The following is a 13,868-nucleotide window of genomic DNA, read 5'->3' on the forward strand; positions in this document are numbered from 1 at the left end:
ACACACACACACACACACACAGAGAGAAGTCCTGTGAAGCATTAACATTGCTAGCGTGATTAGCATGGCCCTAACAAGTCCCAATGAAAGTCCACAGCCCCAGCAGCAATCAGGCGATTAGCCGCTGGTCAGATTTGCCCCGCCCAGAGACTCCAGAGCCCTGATTATACACAGAGAGGGAGAGAGAGGAAGAGAGAGAGAGAGGAAGAGAGAGAATGAGTATCTGCATGTGCCGAACCAGTAACGTCACCCACGACTGGCCAAGATGTTTGCCTTCAACTAAATCAGCACAAGAAGAAGCATCAGCAGAAGTCTGCAGGATAATGCCTGAAACCTGCTTGTGCAGAACGCCAAATCTGCCATGTTCTGTGACCACCATTGCACCATCACCACCTCTGGGTGACGTGTGATGTCGCAAGAATTAAGGGCTTCAGATCTTTTCATTTTCACAGCAAACCTTGTTCTTCTAGCATAAAGAAGATGTGAAGGAGTGTGGGCTAATGCAGATGTAAAGCTTTCAACTGTGATCAGGATTTGAAGGCATCTCAGAAATTATGAATGTAATGCTTAATCAAATCAACAACAAAAGAGCTGCTGCTACATTTCCACAGAAGGAACACAACAGCATTTATATTGTGCAATATGACATTCTGAGCAGTAACAATGGCTCATCTCACCCCTTTAGCCACATCAACCTTTCAAAATCTATAATTCAGAGAATACCGGAGGTTATGCAAGCTAATTATAGAAAATAAGGGAGCATTTCAGGCTAAATGAAAGCTAAATATAACATAGGCTACTAACTCATGCAGACACAATAAAGTGATGTCCAGAAACATTGTAGAAAGGGAAACAACCCCCAGCCGTCCACTACCACCACCTCTACCCAACTCCAACCTCCTTCTAAGATAGGCTACAGCAGAGGGCTTATAGGATCAAAAGAAATTGGTTTGTGGAATGACTGCCAGGGAGCCTAAATAAATCTAAATGATGCAGCAGCAGCAGCAATGGCACCCTCCCCAACTGTGCAATAATATCTCTTGACATCACTCAACCCTCTCACCCAAATCACTTGTTCTATTGCCAAATTGTTTTTGTGGTTACACTTCCTGTAATGTGAATGTCACCTCTGGCCTACCAGCAGCTGTCTGAGACTGTTTATGATCATCTTCACCACACCGATACTTAAATTATGACACCACTGTAATTTAGGGTATTGTTAACAATATGCTGTTAAGCTCTAATGTTGGTTTGGTCACACTCTTGTCATGAAATCACTGTTTACTTGCAAGGTGTGCAGCTTGTTTCCATGGGCCTTGACTTCTCTCTCTCTCAAACTGGAACAACACTGTGGGTAACATAGCATCCGGTGTTGCTGCTTTGAGTCATCCCAGACTTGGTCTATTTGCAAGTCTGTCGCTCTGATTGGGGAATTACGCAATGGTGGGCAAAAAAGACATTTTAATTGAAAAGAAAAATAACATCCTGTTATTATCCTGTTCAAGATGCTCCTGCATAGAAAATCAGTGAAGTTAAGGGAGGCCATGGGAACTGAGGACACTAGCTAGTCTTAATGGCAGAGCTAGCCAACAGTTAATTAGTCTTTTGTATCTTCAAGTCAATATTGAACAAGCAAATGGGGGATACACTTTGTACTGGGCTTATTGTGAGATGTTTTCTCTGTATGGTTATGTAACAAAACAGGCTGGGGAAATGTAGACAGTCCAGTGAGAAAAACGGAAAATAAATCAGTGCACATTTCAAATAAATGTGGAAGGAAAAAGGAAAAGCTTTACCTGAACGTGTAGAGTGTTAGAGAGTGTAGAGTGTAGAGTGCTATAATTAATACAAAATGTGTTTTTATGTTAGCGTGAGAGGAAAAACAGCTGAGAACACGCTATGTCCTGAGCGCTGAAGTGCTCTCTGACTCTCAACTCTCGTGTTTCTTACGTGTCACTGCTGGGATCTGAATGTGACTCATCAAATGAAAAAGTGCATGAAAAAGTCCCCCAACTGAGGACTCCGTGTCTGAAGGGTCCATATCTCCCAGACAGCCTACGCAGAAGTCCAAACTGTTAGTGTTGGCCGCACCTCTCTCTGTCTCTCTCTCTTCTCTCCCACCATTGTGCTCTGGTTGCTTTTCTAACATCTGCTGACCCATTTTTTTTTTTTTTTTTAAAAGTCATAAAGTGAGGGTGAAAGAGAAGGGAGGGAGGAAGGGAGAAAGAAAGAGAGAAAGAATAATGGAGAAGAAACAGGTACAGGATGCAAATATATAAAATATATAAAAAGTGTCACAGAGAGAAAGAGAGCAACCTTCAAATAAAGTTCAGGAAAGCAGCACTGGCATAGGCAGACGGAAAAAGCCAGAGAGAAAGAGAGTGAGAGAAAGGGAAAGAGAGAACGAGAGTGAGAGAGAGGAGAGGAGGGGAGGGGAGGGGAGGGGGAGAATCACCCCATGCACAGGAAGGAGTGCGCTCTCTATTGAGCTCCATTCTTGCACTGGCTTGGCCCAGCTTCAGTGAAAAAACGCACTGATAATGTGAATCAGACAGGGCCTTTTAAAACTCAACGGAGGGTAGTCCGGCGCCAGAATCCTGCTCATTCAGCCCAGAGAGCCTCCATGCACACGAAGCAGGTCCTGCGACCCAGATCTGGAAATGACACTCTGCTTTTCCTCTGGGGGGCAGTTTGAACTGAGCTTGAAGTCTACACAAACTGCAGAGGGCCAGTGTACCATTGCAGTATGGAGCATGTCCTAGTGAATGGGATGGTTCAAATATAATCAGGTTGTTGTTGATCACAGTTCAGATATTACTGTGATCAACATATATGAAACTTTTTACTAGATACATGTACAGTATATCGGTATTACTGTAGAAGAGTTCAGCATTTCCTAGTGATAAATAACAGGGGAAGGAACAAGTTCATGCTTCCTTGGTTGGTTATTATAGGGATGTATAAAAGAAACAGAACACTACAAGACATTAAGCTGTTCAAACACATGTCACATTTCCACCACCCAAACTGGAGCACCTAAGACATGACTGTTTACAAAAACTGGGGCCAACATGTTCCATCATTGCACAGACTGACGTACTTCGGCACGAGTTCGCACTGCCTGTATGAAAGCCTCCAAATAGCCTTTGGAATGGCCTGTGGTCGGGTTAGCACCGGTGTGCTTTGAGTCCTTAAGCCTCTTGATGTAATATGTGATCACATGCGACATAAGGGCTGCAAGGAGAGGATAAGTCCCGAAGAGGAGCCTTTGTTTTGGGGCACGGCGATCGGCCTGCGGACCTGCTGGCGCATGGAGCTCCTGGCTGTAAGACACGTCACATGGCGAACGTGACACAGGGCACTTATGACGAAGCTGCATGCCATTCACTCAGAGGGAGAGTAGGAAAGAAAGAGAGTGAGGGATTGAGGGAAAAAGAGAGAGGGAGAGAGACTAAGAAAGAGCGAGAGAGCATAAAGGAGGGAGAAAAAGAGACAGTTCATTGATGTGGTATCTTTCTGTTGCTGCTGCTACAAACAGGTGCTTCTGATTTCCTGTGGGATTTCAGAAGTGCACATTTATTTCAATGATTCGTCCTGTAAGCCAGAGATCGAAGAGACAGGTTAAACACTGGAAAATGTCTAATAAGAACCTTCGCTCCAACAGTTTACGAACAATGGGAATGACTAATCGCTAATAATGGATAATGTCACTCACAGAACACATGACTCCAGGTCAAAGGTCAAGCTCTTTTAGTAATGGCAACTGCCACTCAGGATGGCATTCCAATTTCTCATACAAAAGAACAGATTATGACACGAGGAATCAATAAAGAGCTATGGTAGCAGAAAATTATGCTGATAACAATAACTTCTGCAGCTCTCAACTGAAAACATTAACTACAACTGTTGGCTATGGCCTTCAAAGGATGAGTAGCCCTGACACATTTTTGTGTCATCCTTTTAGCCAGGCTATTGCTGAAGCGAGTTACCGCCAGGAATGACTAGATGCGTGGTTGAGACAAAGCATTGTGGCTGCGAGGGATCTGGCAGAACCTCAGAACAATACCTTTCCCAGGTGACTCCTGGGTGCCTCATCTGAGCCATGATGACTGCACAATCAAAACATGCCTGGGATAACAATCTACTGGCGCTTAAAGTGGTTTCATGAAATACGGGTCTCCCCGTGTTGCTACCTACCCTGACCAGGGTAATTTGGAAGAGCTTTTTTAAAAGTTAATTTACATAAATGAAGGAAGGAAGAGGAATGTTCCAGGAGCTGAAATGAATGCTCTCTAAAGCCTTCCTTTTTTTTCCTGAAGGCAAACGGCTGTCTGCTGTCAGTGGACTCAGTGCTAAGACGCCCACGGGCTAAGTCGACATGTTTTTAGATTAGCGTAGCGTAGCGCTGTGCTGCACCAAGGCCCAGCCAATCCTCCTCTTCCTCCTCCTCCTCTCATTTTTGTTGTGAACCTGCACCACAGCTCTGCCGACAGCCTACTAACTGAAATCGGCTCCAACAGAACTCGCACTAAAGTGGGCACGGTACTGCAGTAATGTGCACAGACACGATAAGCACAAAAAAAAAAAGTCTTAAAAAAAGCACATGGGAGGGGGAAGGAAAAGGGGCTCGGTTGCTACTTTCTGAGCTGCATTAGATGTGCGATACAGAGCCCAAATGTCACCTGACTGGCAACGGATGCTGTTAGCCAGCATAGACTCCCATTCCGGCTAGCCTCATAGGCTAAAAAAAAAAAAAAGTCATGCGGGTCGTACATCTGCAATGTGTGTGGCAGGGGTCTGCCGTAGGCCTACTTCACAAGCAAAGCAGAGACCTCACCCTGTGAGGCTCACATGCCGAGCACGAAGCCCGGCATCTGCTTCATATGGCCATCTATAACCCCTGCCCCTCGCCGATGCTCTATTAACTTTTCCAGCCATGGTTCTCATGCGAGCTGTTACACAACCATGCACAAAGTCCAAACAAGACACTCAAAACCGGGAAACAATGAGAAGCAGCGCTTGTGTCATCGCCGTTAGCATTTAGGCTGAAGACATTAAAGGGCAACATGTCCTCTGAGGCTGATTGGGGCTATTACTCTCAAGGCCACATCTCAACCGCTCACTACACAAACACATTCCAGACGGAGATGTTACCTATTTGCTTTCCTTACAGCTTGGCATCTTACCGCCTCTCCAGACAAACGTACCACACCACTGATGTAAAAATGTGATTTTTTCTGTGGATAATTGCTTTTTTGCCATTCGTTTTCTTAATACCTCCATTATACCAGACTCAACCCCAGCATGACTGAATCAGTTTAACAAGCTAATAACTATCCAAGACATTCCAATGGGTTTCTGTGGGATTGGCGAGTCGCTTCTATTCAAAGGAAAACAATTTCACCTGCCTAACGTCCACCGCACCACTCAGGCACGGCACGCCATGGCCTGTGAGCCCTCACTCAGACATTACTCATGCACTGCTATACCGGCACAACCAGATACAAAAACACACCGAACACCAACACAAACTAAAAAGGTACTATTTCCATGGCCACGTTTTCAAGGTCCGTCTCATCCACAGCACACCAAGCTCTGCTTGTGTCTGTTTGCCTGACTCTTCCCAGTGTGTGTGTGTGTGTGTGTGTGTGTATGTGTGTACAGAGAAGTGTCTATGTGACCGTAGCATTTCAGCAGCAGCAGCAGCAAAGAACCACCTCATTGCCGTCTCAGCCAAGGCATACAGTTCCAGACACAGGCTGCTGTGAGAGGCTGTCCCTGGACTTAATCCTTGGCCCTGCTTTAGCCTGGAGCTAGCATGGATATGGCCCAGGTCTGGCCCATGGATTTGATGGGGGTCTGGCCCACATCTGGGCCTAATCTAGCATGGATCTGTTCCACTTCAATGCCCAAGTACATCCCAGCATGTGCTGCTGTCTGGGATGTCACACTGACTTCCTCCGGGCATGCCAGGGTGGTATTTAGGCAGCTGGCAGAGACGGGCACAGCAGGGGGGCACCGAAATCCACCTCTCAAATCCCACCTAAGGCGCCTCAGCTGGAGTACACAGACATCTTTTCCTCGGGTATGAAATGGCACCACACACACACACACACACACACACACACACACACACACAGACAAACACACACACAGACACTCAAAGAGGATACGAGGGATTGCAACCATTTCAAGATCTACGTAAATGTGCAAATATGTGTGCGATATGTGGACATGGGTGTGTTGACAAGAAGTGTTCAAACTGTGCATTACCTCTAACATTTCCAAGTCTTAACAAAACTTAGAGATGAAATCTACTCTGATCTAAGTAGACATAACAACATGCCCACTATGTAACACTAACTACACTACATGTCTCATGGAAAGCAATGGAGCTACAATTCTCCAGCTCTGACGGTGAGGAGAAATATGTGCTACTTAAGGAAAGGGCCAGGATACACACACACACACACACACACACACACACACACACACACACACACACACCATTCCACTGGCAATGTGGCACTAGTATTACCTCCCATCCATTTCATATTGTAACTAGAACAAGGGTGTGTTGTCTCTCTAAACACTATATACTCACACACCCATGCATGTGTACACGCAAACACACGCAAGCACGCACGCAGACACACACACACACACACACGCACGGAACATTTGTGTAGCACTTGAAGTGGTTGTAATCCATCTTATCATCTTCATTGAGTGTTGAAGGCACACGGAGTATGTTTGGACTATCCTCTCGTTATCGCCGAGTCAAAACACAAAGCACATAAACACAACAAACACACAAAAGAGGCGATGGAGCAAATTTGGAGGTCTTTACTTTCTATGCAAACATCCTCCTTCAACAGTCTTTCTCCCTCTCGTTTCGTAGGCATGGAGTTGACTAGGCTTTTTTTTATATATATTATTATATTTATAAAAATATTTCATTTTAGTATCATCATAACTATGTATACAACAAATAAATATCTTGAATCCTTTTCCCTCTTTCTTTCTCAATCTCTCTCTTACACACACACACACGGACACGGACACGGACACGGACACACACACACACACACACACGCATCAATAACTAATCCACTGAATGTGCCTGTAATGGCTTGTCATTTGGCACAAATATTTCCACTGAACCAAAAATGAGTCATTCAAACTAATGACACGATGGAAAGAAATTAACGCTACTCCATAAAATAACACAAAACTAAATAATAGCCGTTCCTCACTGTGAAACAAATCTCAGAGTCATTACCAACTGAGTTCAATGCATGTTCTTTGAATTGTAAAGAAAAGGCACAATACCCGAGTGTCATGGTGTCTGCACCCTACATTTCGCAAGAGCACAGCGAAATGTGTCCGGGACTGACCGGGCACTGGCCATTCCCATCGTTAGTATTCCTTTGTGTGACTTCACGGGCAACCTTCGGAGCATAATAAAAGCCTTGGCATTCTTTTATATAAAATTATGCAAAACTAAGAAACTTGGAAGGGAAGAGGACAAAAAAAAACCCCATAATAATCATACATTCACAAAAACCTCTGAACAGGCATCCCAATCTGTTCAAAGGAGAGTGCTAATTAACACTTACAGTTTAAAACTGAGATATGCAAATGATGCCTCGTGAAGGAAAGTGGAGAACGAGGATAGAGGGATGGAGATGGTGAGAGAGTGGGAGAGAGAAAGACGAGGGGGGGGGGGGGGGGTGTAAACGCAGAGGCTCAGAGCTGAGGCGGTCTTCACTTTGTACCGGGAGAACACCACCATCAATCTGTAAAATAATGGCTTCCCCACCACACGGACACAGACACATTTGTTTGCCTTGCCACCTCACACACAGATGAAAAGGGTAGCTTGTGGTGGATGTCTGTGTGTGAGTGTGTATGTTTGTGTGTCCAAATAATCCGTCAAATACATGTTCTTTTTCTATCACCAACATTGCTTCTCTGCTCGACAAAAATCAAGCAGTCACCACAGCCTGAGGGTGTCTAGGATCCTCACATAACCCTCTGTCCCCTTAAGACAGCCCCAGCCCCCACCCCACCCCCTCTGTTACCGGCTCGACTACCCTCTTGCCCCGTCCCCACTGAAGGCCCCCTTAGAGATTACATAATGCAGGGTGGATTTGAAACCCCCGACACGCTTCCCTCTGGCTGTGTGCTGCCCAGCACCCAGGGGCCCAGTGCCAGCCTGTGACTCCATCCGCCCCACCTTCCCCCGCTGACCCCCACCACCACCACCCCCCAGCCCCCTGTCATATCTAATGAATACGTTCCACTGGTCATGGCCTCTCAGTCTTAAGTCGCCCAACCCTTTATGTCTCAGTAAAAGTGTGTGTGTGTGTGTGTGTGTGTGTGTGTGTGTGTGTGTGAAAGAGTAAGAGGGATGGAGGGAGGGAGGGAAAGAGGGAGGGAGAGAGAAAGAATACATGAATGAGAAAGAAAGTCTGAAAATATATGTGTGAGAGCGTGTGTGAGAAGAGGCCTCCAAAAGGTGACATACAGACACACACACACACACACACACACATAATCCCACAAAGGTAATGACAGGCTAGGCAGAGCTTTAAATGGGCTGTTTTGCCCCTGATCACACTGGCTCAGTTTCATGAAGTCTCCTCTGCTTCCTGTGTTAAGACACTGAGCTCAGTGACAACGTGGGAGACTCCAGGTGAGGCCATGTGGAAAAATTAGTGTGTGTGTGTGTGTGTGTACAGTGTGTGCGTGTGTGTGTGTGTGTGTGTGTGTGTGTGTGTGTGTGTGTGTGTGTGTGTGTGTGTACAGTGTGTGTGTGTGTAAATGAGAGAGAGATCGAGCCACAAGGGAAAGACCCTCCCGAGCCCCACACACTCACACAGGAGCCAGGTAGTCTGAGGAAGTGAGGGCTTTTATCTCGACAGCCGGCACTGCCTCTTTGACAGCCTGACTGATATCTTGTAGAGTCCGTGGGAACTCCTTGTGAGCGTCCGTGAGAGTGTGCATACGGGTATGTGAACTCAATGTCACGTCTGTGTTTGTGTACATTAGCAACCAGCCATAGGCACCAGAAAAGAGACACTAAATTCTGTTAAACAAAACACCTGTTCACAAACTTAGCAGTCCTATATACTGTAACCACAATATTAGATGTCATAAACAGCATATGGAAAAACTCATTACACATCAATAAAAGAAAATAAAGGTATTTTCTAGACAGTTTACATGCACCAACAGGATAGACTACTGTAATTAGTTTAATTCTGGACAGGGGCAAATAAACAATAATTACAGAACAAGACAATAAATGATTGCAGCCACTCCCTGTCTGAGAGACTAAAGTTCACTGGGCGTTCTTTTTCACAGCGGCACTGATCGCTGCCCAGCTGAGGAGTTGTTGGGAAAGTGTCTCCACAGCATGGGCACCCAGCCATTCTATTCACAGAAATCTCAAATAAAGAGCTGCCAGGTAATACAAAGCTTCCGCTGGGCTTTTAGCAGCAGGCCTTGCATAACACATATTCTTATTTTCTGAAAACTTTTAGTCAGAGCAAATGCAAATAGCAGGGCGCCAGTTCAGACCTTCAGCTAGCGTGCCTTCAATCCGGTCTTATTCGGCCCAGTAGCACCGGGACAAACCCGGTCTTTGTGGGGGGTGGACCTCATAGGAAGGGCTTAGGGCAGCTGCAGTGGGCACAGACTCTGACTTGAACTGGTAATGGCCACCGCTCCCGACAAAAGGCACAGTCAGAACCCCTCCCGGCGTAAATAAATAAAGCCCTTTCATGCTCGGCCCATTCAGTGCATTGGCGCATCTGCATCAGGGGACCCACTCCTACAAACAGAGGGCATTTTCACTTGTCCCACTGCGACTCACGGGACACACACACACACATACACACACACAGTCACAAATCAGACACACACACACACACACACAGAGTCACAAATCAGACACACACACACATACACTCACTAACAGAGAACTGCCCCCAGTGGGCACCAGATTCCCTCCCTCAGAAAGATTACATCTCTCTCTCTCTCTCGCTCTCTCTCTGTGTTCTTCTCTTAATGAGGCGGGGGTCGGCAACAGACCCTAATTTGGAGTGGCGAGGGTGTTGATGTTAGCACACCTTGAGTGGCGTTTTTCACCTGTTTTCCACCTTGTGAGTTTATTTTTTTTCACCCAGCTGCTCACAGAGCACAAAATAGGCCGAGTGAGATTCATAGCTGTGGAGTTCTGAGCTCTGCTGGAATGCGTGATATGCCTCCGATTCAGCCTGGATTAGTACAATCTGTGCAGCCAATCAAGTGCAGTGTGCAACAGGGCAGGGGCGGGCGGACAGCTGCCATACTGTCGCTTCTGTACAGTTCCAACAGTTCCCTCGTGGTCCCTCTTTGTTCGTCCTCTTGTATTTTGTCAGTGCTATCGCCACAACAGAGAGAAACAAAGAGAGGGGGGGGCAGAAAGAAGAAGAAAGAGAGAGGTTGTGGACAGAGAGAGAGAGGGGGGGGGGGGGGTTGCAGATCTCTGGGCCTGTGTAGCCCTCCGTTTGTGAAAAACAGGTCATGGACACAACAGCAGGTTTCTCCATTCCTCTGGGCAAGTGCTTAATGACTTCCAGACTGACAGTGTGCTACAGACTCCATCTCCCCTCCCCTCTCCTCCTCCTCCTCCCCTCTCCTCCTCCTCCTCCTCCTCCTCCTCCCTCGCTCTTACACTCAATCCATCCGTCCTCCTCCATTCTCCCTGTCTGAAGTGACTCCCCCTCTCCTTCCTCTCCCCCCTTGCTGTCTCAAGGTTAAATAAAGAGAGAAGGGGATTTGCCATGGAGGAGAAAGACTAACTTTGGGAATTGGTAAATTGGGTGTGAATGGTGGGCGCAAGAAGCTGATTCGCTCGCTGTTGGCCTGATGAAGTTAGGCACTGTTTCCTCTGCACTCCATCTTAATGCAGCAAAAGGAATCTAATTAAACATCCGTCTCCACCAGGGGTGTGTGTGTGTGTGTGTGTGTGTGTGTGTGTGTGTGTGTGTGTGTGTGTGTGGTGGCGTCGCGTGTGAGAATGTGTGTTTATGTGTGTGTGACTCATTCAAGGTGTCTTTATAGCAGGATCTTTGCAGGAAATGTGTGGCGAGTGCAATTCCTCACACCTATGCTTTAGATTCTGCTGCTGGAACTCTAAAAAAGAGAACAAAATAAGGTGTGTGTGGGTGTGTGTGTGTGTGTGTGTGTGTGTGTGTCACATGTTGATGGTTCTAGGACAACAGTTATAAACTTCAATAATACTGTAATACTGTTGTAATACTGCAAAAACTGTAGCCTGATTATGGGGAGGCAAAACCTGCTTTACTTTGCATTGCATAAACCTCAGTTCGCAATACACTGCTAACATAGTGAAGCTCCGGACATTTTCAAGCAGTTGAAGCAAAATTTCAGTATCCAAACTGCACAGCAATTTCATTCTACATGGTGTGTGTGTGTGTGTGAGTGTGTGTGTGTGTGAGTGTGTGTGTGTGTGTGGAGGGCTGTGGGTTGAAGGGGGGGACACTTTGATAATGCAGCGATTAGCAGCACTTAACAGTCCATCCACTCAGTTTAGCCTTAGGAATGCTCTGTGTCCACCCCCTAACAACACTGTTTTTCTTGTTTATCTCTAAGCAACACTTGCACTTCTGGTAATCAGCTTTTATTTTTTTTCTAGGCCAGGGATGCCGTGTAAAAAGGGGGCATTGTGTAGGAAACAAGCCTTCAGACAGAAAAAAAAACAAGGGGACGAGAAAGAGTCCTACAGGAGATGCAAATCAAGGAACAGATACAGTAAAACACATGGGTTCTCCTTGTTCTTGAGTGTAGGTTTGAGTGAGGAATCAGGGAACAGAATCTGTCAAAAGAGAGACTGTATCTAATGGTAGTTACTGCATGCATACAGCATAGGCAGCATTGTTTACATAATACTGTACATTCAGATGACGAATTACATTTTATTGGTCTGACCTACAGTCATCCATCAAAACAGCACAGGACTGAAATCAACCCACAAGTTACAACAGTCTGAGATTTATAACCTAAACACTATAGTAATTGTTATACTGTATATGGTATCTTTCTTCATGAAGAGTACAGTTTATATAGAGACATTTTAAACTGTACTAAATAACACACTGTTGAGACATGTGGTTTGTAATAAGTGCAACACAAAGGACAAGATCTGTATACAGTATGAGGTTTTATTCCTTATTCTGTTCCACAATAAGACAAAAACGTAACTTCATTTCAGTAGAAGACACTTTAGTTTTCTCCTCCTGTCACTTCCTCTGTGTCCTGCGGACGAGTGGAAGGCAGGAGCTGAAACCATGTGCCGAGCTAAAAGACTTGATTACGAGGATGCAGGATGTTTAAAGGAAGGGATGCCGACTGCCAAATGAGGTACAATAACAGCAATTACACTGCATGCGTACTAGGCAATTAAGTGCACAGCGATCCCTACCGAATCCACGGGCAAGCCGGAAGCCTTGAACCAACAGCTTTACCTTTAGGAAAAATGGTTCTCCAACTGACAAACAGCAGTATAGTCGAGACAAAACAACAAGGGGGAACAGACTATACAATGGTCAGGGTGGGCCAATGGTGTATCAAACTGTCTGAGCAATTACATAAATAAAACAAGGACAACACCTGGGATTGTGCTGGATATGTGTACCATGCACACGACATAGAGTCTGAACATCCTTGATGAATTTTGTAAAGGCTTGTTTGCAATTCAACTTCAAAGGCAGTTCCATAAAACAATCCTGATCAATGCAGAGAAGTCACATATTTGCGCATTACCGGTAGTTACTGGACAAAGGGACTTGTGGGTGCTACAGATGGAGTAACAAGTAATAAATGTTCAAATGTCAGCATATACAGAGGCATTATCAACTCAATAGAGTCAAACATTTAGACGTATATTTCTAGATCACTCCGTTCTTCCTAATGAAGTTCATCAATGCTGCCTTGCTTTTGATTGCAAAGAGTATACAAACAGCCACAGTGGCTGATAGGCAGTAGTCTGGCTTTGCCCACGTAGTATCTCCACTAATTTTCATGTCACTGAGATACTAGTCTGTACTAGCGTTTCCAACAACCCCCATAAAAAAGGGTGGACCAATCAGTGAGGGGATGACTTATTTTTCATCAAAGGTGGCTGTAGTAAATGGTAACAAACACATTTCAGTCGTAAATCTGACATTTATACAACAAATGTTTTATGTAGATTTCTACACCTGCAGCATTTACCATTAGGCTACTAACAAATAATTTTACAATTAGGCTACTAGATAGATTGATAGATGGCCTACTTTATTGACGCTTAGTGAAACAGCATGGAGTGGATGTTTTCGGTTCAGATGCTTGTTCTTTTCCTTTTTGAGTATGTAATGATCCCAAAACTTTACTTGAAAACTTTAGACATCTTGACTCCGCCAGCTAAATTCACAATGTATCACAATTCACGCACTAGTGGTGTGCTTCCTGAACAATGGTCCGTGTGGAACAATCAGATCCCTGCGCGTATAGTGCGCGTCATAGGAATTTAACGAGGCTTCGAGGCAGGGTTTTTGCCTCAAGTAATTTTTGTAATCGAGTTATTCGAGTAAGTCGATGAATCGTTTCAGCCCTATTCTTTACGTATAATAGGCCAGAAGGACAGAATAAGGGAAAAAAAATCTTCTGAAAAAGAAAAAAACCCCACTGCTATCACGTCCGGGCAGCTGGTTTCTCCATTCATGTTATTTTAAGAAACCTAAACAGAGAAAGCTAATTTCGCAACTGGAGTCATTGGAGAGATGAACAACAAGAGCAGATGTGCGCAGATGTGCCGT

The 13,868-nt window shown here is 45.2% G+C and overlaps 1 protein-coding gene across 1 annotated transcript in view; it reads right to left on the reverse strand.

Moving 5' to 3' along the window:
- LOC121707132 (low-density lipoprotein receptor-related protein 1-like) overlaps nucleotides 1–13,868 on the reverse strand; it is a 156,325-nt gene that overhangs the window by 120,796 nt on the left and 21,661 nt on the right.

Source organism: Alosa sapidissima, chromosome 4, assembly GCF_018492685.1.
Source record: "Alosa sapidissima isolate fAloSap1 chromosome 4, fAloSap1.pri, whole genome shotgun sequence".
Lineage (NCBI taxonomy): Eukaryota > Metazoa > Chordata > Actinopteri > Clupeiformes > Clupeidae > Alosa > Alosa sapidissima.